Raw genomic sequence first — 13,089 nt, 5'->3', positions numbered from 1 at the left:
TGGCCCGTTGGATCTCTGAGCTGTGGCGGTGGCCCTTTATCCCCCTCGGTGGGCTGTTACCTTCAATCGGGACTTTGGGTGGGACAGGACCTCTAGTCCTGGCCGCAATCAGTTAATTAACCAGTTCCAGTTGCTTCTGGACCTAGCTTCAGGGTCTGAGTACCGCAATTTGTGTTCCGGTTTCCGAGTCGGTTCCCCGGGTCGGTACTGGCAGGCTACAACCCTATCCCGGTCCACCTGGGTTCCACCGAGCTGTCTTCCCGGCTCCTGCAGATGGAGACCGCCGTCTGCCTCCTAGCCAAAGGCACCAGGGCTCCCACCCTGGTACCTGTCAGTTTTCCTTCAGGCCTGAGACACAGGCCTGACCTCCACTCTCCTTGAACTCTACAACTCAACTCCCTGAACTGAACTGACTTTTCCCAGCCCCAGGCTGTCTAAAACTCCTAGGTGGGCGTCTTCCAACCCCCTGGTTCCGCCCCCTGGTGTGTCTATCAAGCTCTTAGGGGGTGACTAGGGTTTTAAGAGTTGGCTGATGTCACCTGTGAGGGAAGGGTGTTGTTTGGGGCCCTATTTGTGACTACCTGGCCTGGCCAGGGCGCCACACTACCTCCTTTAATATTCTGTACTTATAATATCCACAAATATGTTGTTGACTGTTATGTTTTTCTCTTTTGAAGCTCGGCTTAAACTGTTAGGGCCATTTTATGATGTCCATTTTTATGGTACTCCACTTTGCTTAAAACTTAAATAAAACATTGAAAAGAAAGACACATAGATTAGCCATGGGATTGGGTTTTTTCTTTATAACCTTTTGCCGACGCACAATTGTTTGACAACAAGGTGCCAATCTCTACTTGGGCTATATCATGATAGAGTTCACCCTATCAAAGTAGAGTAGAGTATTTTGGAGGAGACTAAGTACTGTTCATGCGTTTAGGTTAAAAATGCTGCAACCGCCCTTGATTAAACTTTTCATTCGAATTTCAAGTGTGGAAGAAGGAAATTGGGATATGCCGCGCTGACATCAAACATCAAGTAGTTGATAAATTTCTCTTTTATTCAATCAGGTCTACACGTTTCGGAGGATGCAGCCTCCTTCTTCAGGACACTTATTACAGAAAAAAATCAACCGTGACATCGGGGCTGCAGCAGATGCCATTTTATGCTTATGTAGGAGTTGTGATTGGCACAACTTCCACAGGGAAGTACCTTGTTAAATATAGGGACCCCCATGCAGCGGTATAAATAGTCATGCTGGGCAAAACTTAGCCCAGATTGGTCGATAAGACCATTGCACAGACTCAAACAAGTATTTTTAAGTAAGAGGACAAGGGTCAAAAGGTGCCAAAAAATGTGAGTATAATTTTATTATTAGAAATATTTGTGTGCAACCAGCAAAATAAGAAGATAAAAACACTAAGGGATGTGAAAGCACATAAACAGGATCACCAAATGGATGATATAAATTGTATAAAAAGATGACCAATTATATAAATAAAGCATGAAGGGTAATGTCAGAGCAAATTCTCAGGGACAATTTATATAAAGTGCATGTGCAATAAATACATACAAATGGCCTGCCCAGACACCCCCAAAAGATAGATAAATTCCGGTCAAATCACTAAATACAAAAATTGATGTGGCAAGATAAAGTGGCCAGTGCGTCTAAAGTGGCCAATGCATAGTCCTGAATATGCGGAAGAAAGAGCTCCCCCATACCCCACCGACGTACGTTTCACCTACTTGAGAAACAGTGCTCAGGTTCGGCTTCCTCAGGGAGGGAGAAGGCAGCACCAACACAACTTGTCAAATCTCCCCAGATAAGACCCTATCTGCGCTCTTTATCTGCAGCATATCTCTATTCTGAATTTCAGTCATCAGTTACTAGTAATACTGAAAATGGGGTATATTGGCCAATATAATCATTTGTATTTATTCTTGTGGCTACATAAAATATAAACCAAATCCAAAGGTAGAGAAAACAATCGTAAAGATGAGATTGTAAAACCCACAAACAATCAATTACACACTTTCCTTTCTATGTCAAGGCATGGGCTTGGTATAACAACAAGCATTGCAAGTATTTTCCAGAACTTTAACAAATGATCTTATCATGTAGCACTGACTTATGTTTATTCCTTATCTCCATCTGTTCACTTCTCATATCTCATTTTCCAATTCTATAATTTTCACACATTTCTTATGTTACAGTTTCATTGTTCTATTTCACTACCTCACAAAAAAAAACACTCTCTGCAGGTAATGATCAAGAAAGTGACCCCTTACTCGTCTCATTAAAATACTCAACCCATCAACTCAAATGCAAAAGGGTTTAATTATAAAGATTTCAACTGGTAGTTACACAGAACGGGGGTAGAACAGGAAAAAAAATACACAATGAATAAAACATACCATCTGTTCAAAGCTAGATTCATTAATTAGGTGCTTCACACTTTGGGTTTAAAAATATACATATATTTATAAGCCTCTGAGAATTAGAGAACAAGTCAAACTAAATGTACCAGGAAAACGGGAAAGAAAACGTCAGTGTTTATAAGATCAAATTGTCAAGAACTTAAGGGTGTACAGTGTAAATATCTGCTGCCATGTCCAATTTGGTCTACATACAATACATAACATTTTGCCTTAATTTACACCACGTTTTTGAGACTATAAAAAATTTATGATAATGATATTTTTATGTTTTACATATTAGCAGTTAGAGAGCAATTCAATTAAACTTTAGCCTATCTTCACCTGGCACACAATTTGCTTATCAAGCCATTTTTGTAAAAATGCTGGAGAAGTAGGCTAGCTTGTTGGCACACCACATGCCCCATTGTCTCCCTTCCTACATACCCATTTGTACAGCTAGACCAGCAATGTTGATATTTATAATGTTGTACTTTATAATGCCATGAGATAAATACGCATCATTCAGCAACATAATCCAATAATATTGTGGCGCCCTGGACAAGCCAGGTCGTCACAGGTACTGCAACAACACACCCCACACCCCGGCTAGGCACACCGAAGTCAGACAAAAATCCTTGTTGCCTCCCTCCAGGGGCTGATGTCCACACCAGCGGGTGGAGCCAGGCGGTTGGCCCCACCCGCCGAGGAGTTCACAGTCCTGGAGGCGGGAAAAGGAAGTCAGATGAGTTAGGGAAGTGAAGAGTGAAGTGGCAGTAGAGGAGACTGACCGTGTCCGGGTGCGTGGCCCGGGCACATACAGCAAGGTTGGCAGATGGTGGTGACCGTCTGCAGAAGGGGCTGATTGACGTAAACCGTAAGGACCGGGGATGGGTGGTGGCCCTCCGGTACCTGATCGGGGAGCGAAGAGAAGCCAGCACCATTCGGCAGGGCCTACGGACCCCGACCAGGCTTGGAGTCGCCGTAAAACCGGTCAAATCCGTTAGCGAAGGGAACCTCCGGGGTTTCCCAGCAGTCAAGACCCGATTGAAGGCAACAGCTCAAACCGTGAAGGGAAATACAGTCACCGCCAAGGCTACAGTTCCCAGAGCTAGAGCTTGCGGGCAAAAGGGGCTCCCTCAGCCTCCATCCAAGCTGGGGAGCGGGTTACCGGTGGGAAGCCACCAGAACCAAGAACACAACACAGGTGCAGGGAAAGGCAGTCACCGCCAACCTACCGGGGGAAGAACCACCGCAGCCGTCTGTGGGACCCGTCCATCCAGCCATTTGTTTTACCGGAGACTTTGTGTTCATCATTTGCTGAGTGAGTACCACTGTGCCGTGCGGCACCGCGCAGCCCCCGCGACCCTGCACCTCACCAGGTCCCGTAAGCCACCTGCCATCCTCCCCTCACCGGGCCCCGGGACAACTAACCCCCCTACCCACGGAGGGGAAAAACAACATCCAAGCTGCTCCCTGTTATCGCTCCCGGGATCCCCGTCCAGAGCAGCGGTGGTGTCACAACCTCACCACAACCGTGGGTGGCGTCACGGACAATAAATTCCCCACAACCATTCCCCCTTTTTACTCACGGGCGAGGAGCGCCACTTGAGTCCCTGGGATCCGGCCCACCGCTCGAGCCACCACCGAGCAGCAGCAGCAGCCAGACCCGAGCAGTGGGTGAGCGCTGCGTCCCCTCCTCCGCCCGCGACAATATCACTAATTACAGTGGTAAATACCGTATTTTTCGTTTTCTAAGATGCACCGGATTATAAGATGCACCCCAAATTAGAGAAAAAAAAAATATATGGGGTTCATTTTATAATCCAGTGGTGTCTTACCGGGGGCAAGCAGCAGTGGTGGAGCGGGGGTCATAGGAGACAGCAGCAGTGCTGGAGTATAGCGATGCTGTGGTGGTGCAGAGGGGGGCCCAGATGTTCACTGGGGGCTGCGGTGCTATCCTGGGGAGCCAGCGCTCTTCTGTATGTAGACAGTGGGCACTGCTCTGTACTGATGCTCACTGCGGGTGGTGAGTCACAGGACATTCTGAAGATGTCGGCAGTGTGGGCTTCAAAGAAATTTCAGTCGGAGTTGGCGCCTGCTCAGATGAGAGCTTGAGCTGAGAGCTCTATCTGTGCACGTGCCAGGTGCCATTATTTGAAGCCCTCACTGCAGACATCTTCAGAATGGCTTGTACCTTACTGCCCATCGCACAGACCTCACTGCCAGCCACAAGACAAAGCCGCTGCCCGCCACACAGACCTCACTGCCCGCCGCACTACAGAGACGCTGCCCACCGCACAGACCTTGCTGCCCGTTGCACAACAAAGGTGTTGCACGCTGCACAGACTTTACTGCCCACTGCACGACAGAGCCGCTGCCCACCGCACAGACTTCACTAAATGACACATTTCAGAGCCCCTACCCACCGCACAACAAAGCCGCTGGTCACCGCACATCAGTGCAAAGCATTCCCCCGGCCTCCTGGGACCCCTCTTCACCACCCCCCAGTAAGCTACATTTGGATTTTAAGATGCACACCTCATTTTCCTCCCAAATTTTTGGAAGGAAAAGTGCGTCATATAATCCAAAAAATATGGTAATTCACTGCAGGAAAGGATAATGGGGTTAATGCCATGCTGTTGCTGAATGACCAAACTGTTGATTGTGTGCCACCCCTGTGTTAGCAGCCGGGCTGCTCGGATCCGGATCCGCGGTGGCTCGAGGGGCGTCCGGACCCGGGGGTCGTGCGGCCACTCAAATGAAGAGGGTATTTACAGGGGATTGTATATTTAGAGTTTGTGACACCACCTGTGGTGTGTGGTAATATGGAGTACTACCACTGCAGTTGGGAGTACCCAGGGGCGATGGAGTGGAGCAGCTAGGTGTTGGAACCCTCCACGGGTAGGGGGGATGCCCCGGGACTCAGTGATGGTGTTTGGGGAGTGCCGTTGGGAGTGAAGGGGTCACTTACGTACTCACTCAGTCCATAAAGCTGACACCTACAACTGGATAATCCAAAGTTCTGGACACCGCTGCCGCTGAGGGGAGCTAGCTTGGGTCCCGTCCCCACTGGTGTTGCCTTGTGATCCGTGACCTTCCTCCTGGCATTAAATTCACTTGTCAGTTGGCTCTGGTAGTGTAGAACTAGTCGGGTCCCACTCCCCAGTGTGGCTAACTGTGGGAGCTTGCTCTCAGGGTTCACACTTGGGATTTTCTGGACCGTTTTTGTGGAAAGTCCTATCCTCCTCGTTGCTCTAGTACCCTGATTTTAGAGCGGGTGGAGAGCGGCTCTTGAAGGCTCCATTCTCGTCGGGTAAATTGTCAGGTTGCCTAAAGCTACTCCCTGACCTAGGGTCCACGTACTCCGTTGTGTACTGGTCCCAGCTTGGTGATGGTACAAGGCCGCTGGCTGTCCTCCTCGACAGTTCCGTGCCCCTTGTCACGATCCCCTGCGACCGGTGGTCCAGCTTCTACTAGGCCCAGACCACCATCGGCTACCTAGTTGCTTCCAAGGAGCCCGGCTCCTGACCTCCTCACTTCACTTTCTCTTTCTCACTGACTCTCTCTCACTGACTGACTCCTGACACCCTTGACCTCCCCTTCCCAATCCCCAAGTGGGCAACCCTATTCCACTCAGGCCGTCCACTGGTGTGTCTGGTGGCTGTGGTGCAGAGTGTACCTAGGATTTTACTAGCTGTTGTAGGCAATACCATATAGCTGGGGACCCATAACCAAGGAGGAGGTGGATATTGCACAGAAGGGCAGATTGCACGATACCCTGTGATGACCTGATAGTCCAGGGCGTCACATTTGTATAAATCTTCTTTTATATTCTGGCCTAAGCGTTTCGGAGAACAAAAACCTCCTTCATCGGGACAAGGAAAATGAACAATATTATGATATGTTATTGATATTCGTGATTTTCCTTTGTCCTGATGAAGGAGGCTTTTGTTCTCTGAACTGCGTAGACCTAAATAAAAACAACTGTTCGACAGTGCGGAATTAACCCCCATCCTCTCCAGCATTGAAGTTTATCCCACGTGGGGCTGTGGCAGCTGCCATTTCTCAGGCTTAGATAGGGGTTGTGACTGACATAAACTCACTAGGTAAGTTTAGGTGCTGGAAAAAATGGCCTAAAATATCTCCAGGACATCTTTCTGTTCATGCTAGCGCGAGACTTCTTGCCATAATAAGATCTCAGAGGTCATTGAGTGTCACACATCGACAACATGCAGTGACCACAGAGGTCTGGTTGAGGTCAGAAATCCAAGCCTAGGGTTAACAGACTGGGATATGCAGCTTGTGATGGAAGAAAGAAAAAGCGGCTCTGAGGACTAGACAGCAGACGGCGAGTAGAAGAGGACCTAGATGCTCAACATTGAGCTAAGATTCAAAGGATTGTCTGGCCTTAAGCTATAAGTCTGCAGTACCTTTATGTGACTGCAGACTTGTGAATCTTGTTCACGCTGTGAGGGTTCTTTGGTATCAGTGCCAGAAGCAGCAGTCACTTTACCGCAAGAATGCGATTTGTATTTATGCGGTCTTGTGCCAACTATTGCCTTGCTCAATACACATGCATTGAGCTGGATACAAATTAGTCAAAATGTGGCCAAAAGTATGTAAATCAAATACTTGCGGTCACTTGATCTCCCGTCACTAGAATATCCTCATAGTGACTGCAGACTTGTAACCTAAGGCCGGTTGTCACACAAGTGTAGTAGAATTTTTCATGCGAGAGAATCCAATCAGTTATCCAAATGACAATTGGATCAAACTCTTTCCACAATTTAGTGTGATCTGGAGCACATTGTTAGGAGAAGACTGAAACCAAAATTTCTTCATCTTCTCCATTATGTGAGCCCACGGAAATTGGATTTCATCCGAGTGCAGTCCGATAATGTCCAAGCACTTAGAGTCTTGTATTGGTGCATGCCATCCAATTTACACAGCAAATCAGGCAACAGTACTGCTTCATTGAATAACATTTGTTAGAGTGCTTTTCGTTAAACCATCGGATGGCACTTGTCTATTGTACACACTTATGTGAGAGAGTACTAAGGCTGGACAACCCTTTTAAGATCTTTTTTACATCTTAACATCTTTTACATCTGTTTTTCATGCACTGGGGTCTAGAGAGACCCTAGAATATAATAAAGGACATTCAATTCGCCAAGAATAACCATACTAAGAAAATAAATTTCTTTGAAAACTGCACTAATTGACAAATTCGAATTGTGTTAAGGAGGCTTTAGACGCAACGATTTCGCTAGCGATATCGCTAGCGAGTATACCCGCCCCTGTCGTTTGTGCGTCACGGGAAAATCGCTGCCCATGGCGCACAATATTGTTAGGAGCCGTCACACGGACTTACCTGCCTAACGATGTCGCTGTGGATGGCGAACTGCCCCCTTTCTAAGGGGGCGGTTCGTGCGGTGTCACAGCGGCTTCACTAAGAGGCCGCCCAATAGAATCGGAGGGGCGGAAATGAGCGGCCGTAACATCCCGCCCAAATCCTTCCTTCCTCATTGCCGGCGCCTGCAGGTAAGCTGTAGTTCGTCGTTCCCGAGGTGTCACACGTAGCGATGTGTGCTACCTCGGGAACGACGAACAACCTGCGTCCTCAACAATCAATGATTTTTTGAAAATGAACGACGTGTCAACGATGGACAATTTGGTGAGTTGGTGTCACACGCAATGATGTCGTTAACGATGCCGGATGTGCGTCACGGAATCCGTGACCCCGGCGATACATCGTTAGATACGTCGTTGCGTGTAACAAGGCCTTTAGATTCACTTATCTCTATGAATATGTCAGATACTTTATAAGATGCAGTTGCCTCTTCAATACTGTTCCTTGAAAGAGTATATATTTTAATGATAATTAGGAAATTATTACCACAGGCAGCTCTTAATAGGAAAACATCAAATGACATAAATGATTATGTGTATTGGTAAAGTTCTTGTTCTGCATATTGATAGAGCGGACCAACAATCGGAATCATGAGGAAAAACCTTGTTCTTTAGGGCAGACTGGATCATACATTATTTATTACCTGAACACCATTCCCTTTATCCATTCCTACCTTTCATTTGAAGTTGGTGGATTTGTATCTCTTTTCAACCATACTATGAAGTTGACTATGAAACTATGCCTAGAGTTCAGTCAACTTCTAAATGGAGATGAACGAACCTGAGGTTTGGTTTTTGAACCGAACACGAACTAAAAACACAGGGTTCGGGTTCGAAGTGTTTGAACGGTTCACACTAGGTGTAACAACAGAGTGCTCGGATGTAGTGTGTAACAAAAAAAAGTTTTAAAACGCCCACCCACCCTCTTCCAGAAGTGATCTGCTTATGGCTGCCTGTATATGGGTGGAGACTCAAACTGCCAATCAGTGTTTCTGAACCTCATCATGCAAGGTGCGCTCACAAAGAGGTTTGGTTCATCTGCGGCCTGTGAACCAAATCTCCATAGGTTAGCTCATCTCTTCTTCTGAACCAGTCTGAATTCATCAGCTCTGATCTGATAGATGGTTGCCAAAAATTGTCTAAGTAGACCCTTCTCAACTATGGACAAGCAGCCTGGCACATGCTGTAGTTCCAAAAGTAAGACATCTGGAAGCAAGAGGTTATGTCTGGAGAAAATTATTTTAGACTGAGAACACTTTCTTGCATAAAGTTTGGATCTCATGGGAGTAGGACGATCCCATAAAAATGGAGATACCTATAGAATATTTCATAGTCAAAACATGATAAAGGTAAAATACTAATGTTTCAATCATCTTCACCCACCTTACTCGTTAAATAAAAATTCTAAATAAAAATATACCATAACCTATAGCAAATTTTTGTAACAATCTAAAAGTTAAAAAACCACAATTTCCCTTTTCCCACTTGTTAAATATAAAGATCAAAATAAATAATTGATATATTTGGTATTACAATGTTAATAACAACCGAAAGTATAAAAATGTTAGTCATCATCCCACAGGGTGTGATCCTTAGAAAAAAAAATTATAAATATAACAGAATTTCTGATTATTAGTCACTTTAACTCCCAGAGAAAAAATTGGATTAAAAAGAACTGAAAAAATCGTATGTGTATTAAAAATAACATCAATGAAACTATGGCTCAGCCTGCAAAGTAAAATCCCTCACAAAACACCACCAAGGGAAAAATAAAAAGTAATGAATGATGATATATATACATACACAGTACATACCAAAAGTTTGGACACACCTTCTCATTCAAAGAGTTTTCTTTATTTTCATGACTCTAAAAATTGTGGATTCACATTGAAGACATCAAAACTATGAATGAAAACATGTGGAATTAAATACTTAAAGTGTGAAACAGCTGAAAATATGTCTTATATTCCAGGTTCTTCAAAGTAGACACCTTTTGCTTTGATTACTGCTTTGCAAACTCTTGAAATTCTCTTGATGAGCTTCAAGAGGTAGTCACCGGAAATGGTCTTTCAACAGTCTTGAAGGAGTTCCCAGAGATGCATTGCACTAGTTGGCCCTTTTGCCTTCATTCTGCGGTCCAGCTCACCCCAAACCATCTCGATTGGGTGCAGGTCTGGTGACTGTGGAGGCCAGGTCATCTGGCGTAGCACCCCATCACTCTCCTTCTTAGTCAAATAGCCCTTACACAGCCTGGAGGTGTGTTTGGGGTCATTGTCCTGTTGAAAAATAAATGATGATCCAACTAAACGCAAACCAGATGGAATAGCACACCGCTGCAAGATGCTGTGGTAGCCATGCTGGTTCAGTATGCCTTCAATTTTGAATAAATCCCCAACAGTGTCACTAGCAAAGCACCCCCACACCATCACACCTCCTCGTCCATGCTTCATGGTGTGAACAAGGCATGTAGAGTTCATCCGTTCACCTTTTCTACAAAGACATGGTGGTTGGATCCAAAGATCTCAAATTTGGACTCATAAGACCAAATCACAGATTTCCACTGGTCCTTGTGTTCTTTAGCCCAAACAAGTCTCTTCTGCTTGTTGCCTGCCCTTAGCAGTGGCTTATTAGCAGCTATTTTACCATGAAGGCCTGCTGCACAAAGTCTCCTCTTAATAGATGTTCTAGAGATGAGAAGGTGTGTCCACACTTTTGGCCTGTACTGTATATATCTGGTAGTCCAAAAGTAGGTGGACAGTATGTGTAATAGGGTTATGAAGGGGAGATTTATCAAACATGGTGTAAAGTGAAACTGACTCAGTTGCCCTTAGCAACCAATCAGATTCCACTTTTCATTCTTCACAGACTCTTTTGAAAATGAAAGGTGGAATCTGATTGGTTGCTAAGGGCAACTGAGTCAGTTTCACAGATCCAGTTTTCACAGATAAATCTCCTCCAAATCTGTTTTCTTTTCAGATAATTCAGATAACCCATAATGGCAAATAATTTAAATACAGATCATCAAAGAAAATGGATTTCAAAAGAGTATTGGAAATCTCAAATGCTGAAACCGTTACAGCAAATTGGGTTGAAACATTTGGTACTCAAGCCCCAAAGAGACAAACCATTTACCACATTCGTGACAAATTCGATGCCACTGGCTCAATCCTTAATGCTCCAAAAACTGGTCGACCCAAATCAGCCTGTAAAGACAATAACAAACAACTTGTTGCTGAAACATTTGTTCAGAGTCCAAAAAAGTCCACCAGAAGAGTCTCTGTAGAATTGGGAATTTCACGAGCTTCTATCATGCGGATCCTGAAATCTATTGGATGGAAAGCTTATCGTCCACGTCTAATTCATGGTTTATTGGAGGATGATCCAGACAGGCCACTTGATTGGCCGACACGTTCACCAGACTTGACCCCAATGGATTTTTTCTTTTGGGGAGTACTCAAGGACAAAGTTTAAGTCAAAAACCAAAACGTGTCAGTGATTTGAAAAATTACATAAGAGATGCATTTCAAGAAATGAATACCCAAAGAGACTTGTGCAAAAATGTTTGTTGAAGCGTAAGAGGCAGACTTCAAAGCTGTGTGAATTGTAATGGAAAACAGTTTGAGTACCTGCGTTGATAAAATTTTTAGGGCTTTTGTATTATTGTTCAGAAAAAAATGTAATTGTTAATGTTATGCTTGTGTTAGTAAATATAATTTTATATATAAATCAAAATAAATGTTATTATTTTCTGTCCACCTACTTTTGGACCACCCTGTGTATATACATAAAAAGGGAGCTCACCTTGTAGGTTTGTGAGAGTCACAACCACTGTACTATAAATAAAACAAAGCAGGGCTTCAGCAGCCCCATATGGATGCAAACTGTGAGCAGTGATAGTTAAACTGTGCTCCGGTGCAGGATACACAGTATCAAAACACTTTTCATGGTGCTTTTGTTAGTCAATGTGTTTCTGAGATTCCATCTACTTCTTCCACAAACACTTGGCATTTCACAGTCAGAAATCTTGTGGAAGAAGGAGATGGAATATCAGAAACGCATTGACTAATAAAACCACCATCAAATGGTTGTGATACTGTATTTCCTGCATGGAAGCACAGTTTAACCATTTCTATCACCACTCACAGTTTGGGGGTTGTCGTAGCACTTTTCCAGAGCCTTTGTGCTACCAGTAATGTGGAAACCCCTATATTTTTATTTGCAGATGACCAGAGTGGGGACTTATTTTTTTTTTGTGGATTGAGTTGAAGCTTTTATTGGACACATTTACCATAACATTTGGGATCACATTTATCCTGTGCTCTATCCTGATCACTTACGTCGGGGTTTCATCTAAATCTCCGAATAATGGCATTCGAAGGACACCCCCAAGGGATTCAACTATAATGAGGCAGCAAAGTTACTCTGGACTCCGTCTGGCCTCTGTTTCATGATATCCTTTTCAGAAGTGCACAAAACTATGGTTGACTGCTCTTTTATACACCACTGAAAAGACGAACACTGCCGGATTATAGGACAGAGTGATTCCAAGGTGACATCTTCTGCCCCATAATAGGAAATCTTCTTTTAGGAGTTCTGTCTAAATCATGTATATCAGAGACTTACACATAGACCCCAATGTAATTGCTCAGTGCAGAATGCAGAAATGTGAGCCGAGTCTTACTGCCATCTTTGGGAGGGAGAATAAATAAATCAACAGCAAGCCAAGAATTGCGTTTTTTTTTTTTGTTTTTTTTTTTTGTTTACGACATTCACAGTGCTGCATAAGTAATTAGGCAACTTTTTTCTTTGAGTCGCTACTATTACAGCGATACCAGATTTATATATTTTTATGTTTGACTATAGAAGTCACCTAATTAGTAAATTAAGTGCATCTGTGTGGGATTTATTCTCAGTATGACTAAAACTATTCTGCTTATTTGAGAACATTAACAATCAAACATCATGAAAACCAAGGAACACACCAGACAGGTTAGATAAAGTTGTATATAGGATTATAGTACAGTTAGGCGGGCTTTACACGTTGCAACATCGCTACTGCTATATCGTCGGGGTCACGATTGTTGTGACGCACATCCGGCGCCGGTAGCGACATCGCAATGTGTAAATCCTAGGAGCGACGATGAACGAGCGCAAAACAGTCAAAAATCGCTGATGTGTGTCACGTCGTTCATTTTCATAATGTCGCTCCAGCTGTAGATACAATGTTGCTTGTCGTTCCTGCAGCACCACATATCGCTGTGTGTG

Source organism: Anomaloglossus baeobatrachus, chromosome 4, assembly GCF_048569485.1.
Source record: "Anomaloglossus baeobatrachus isolate aAnoBae1 chromosome 4, aAnoBae1.hap1, whole genome shotgun sequence".
In the NCBI taxonomy this organism is placed as follows: Eukaryota; Metazoa; Chordata; class Amphibia; order Anura; family Aromobatidae; genus Anomaloglossus; species Anomaloglossus baeobatrachus.
Note: the sequence above shows the minus strand (reverse complement) of the source record.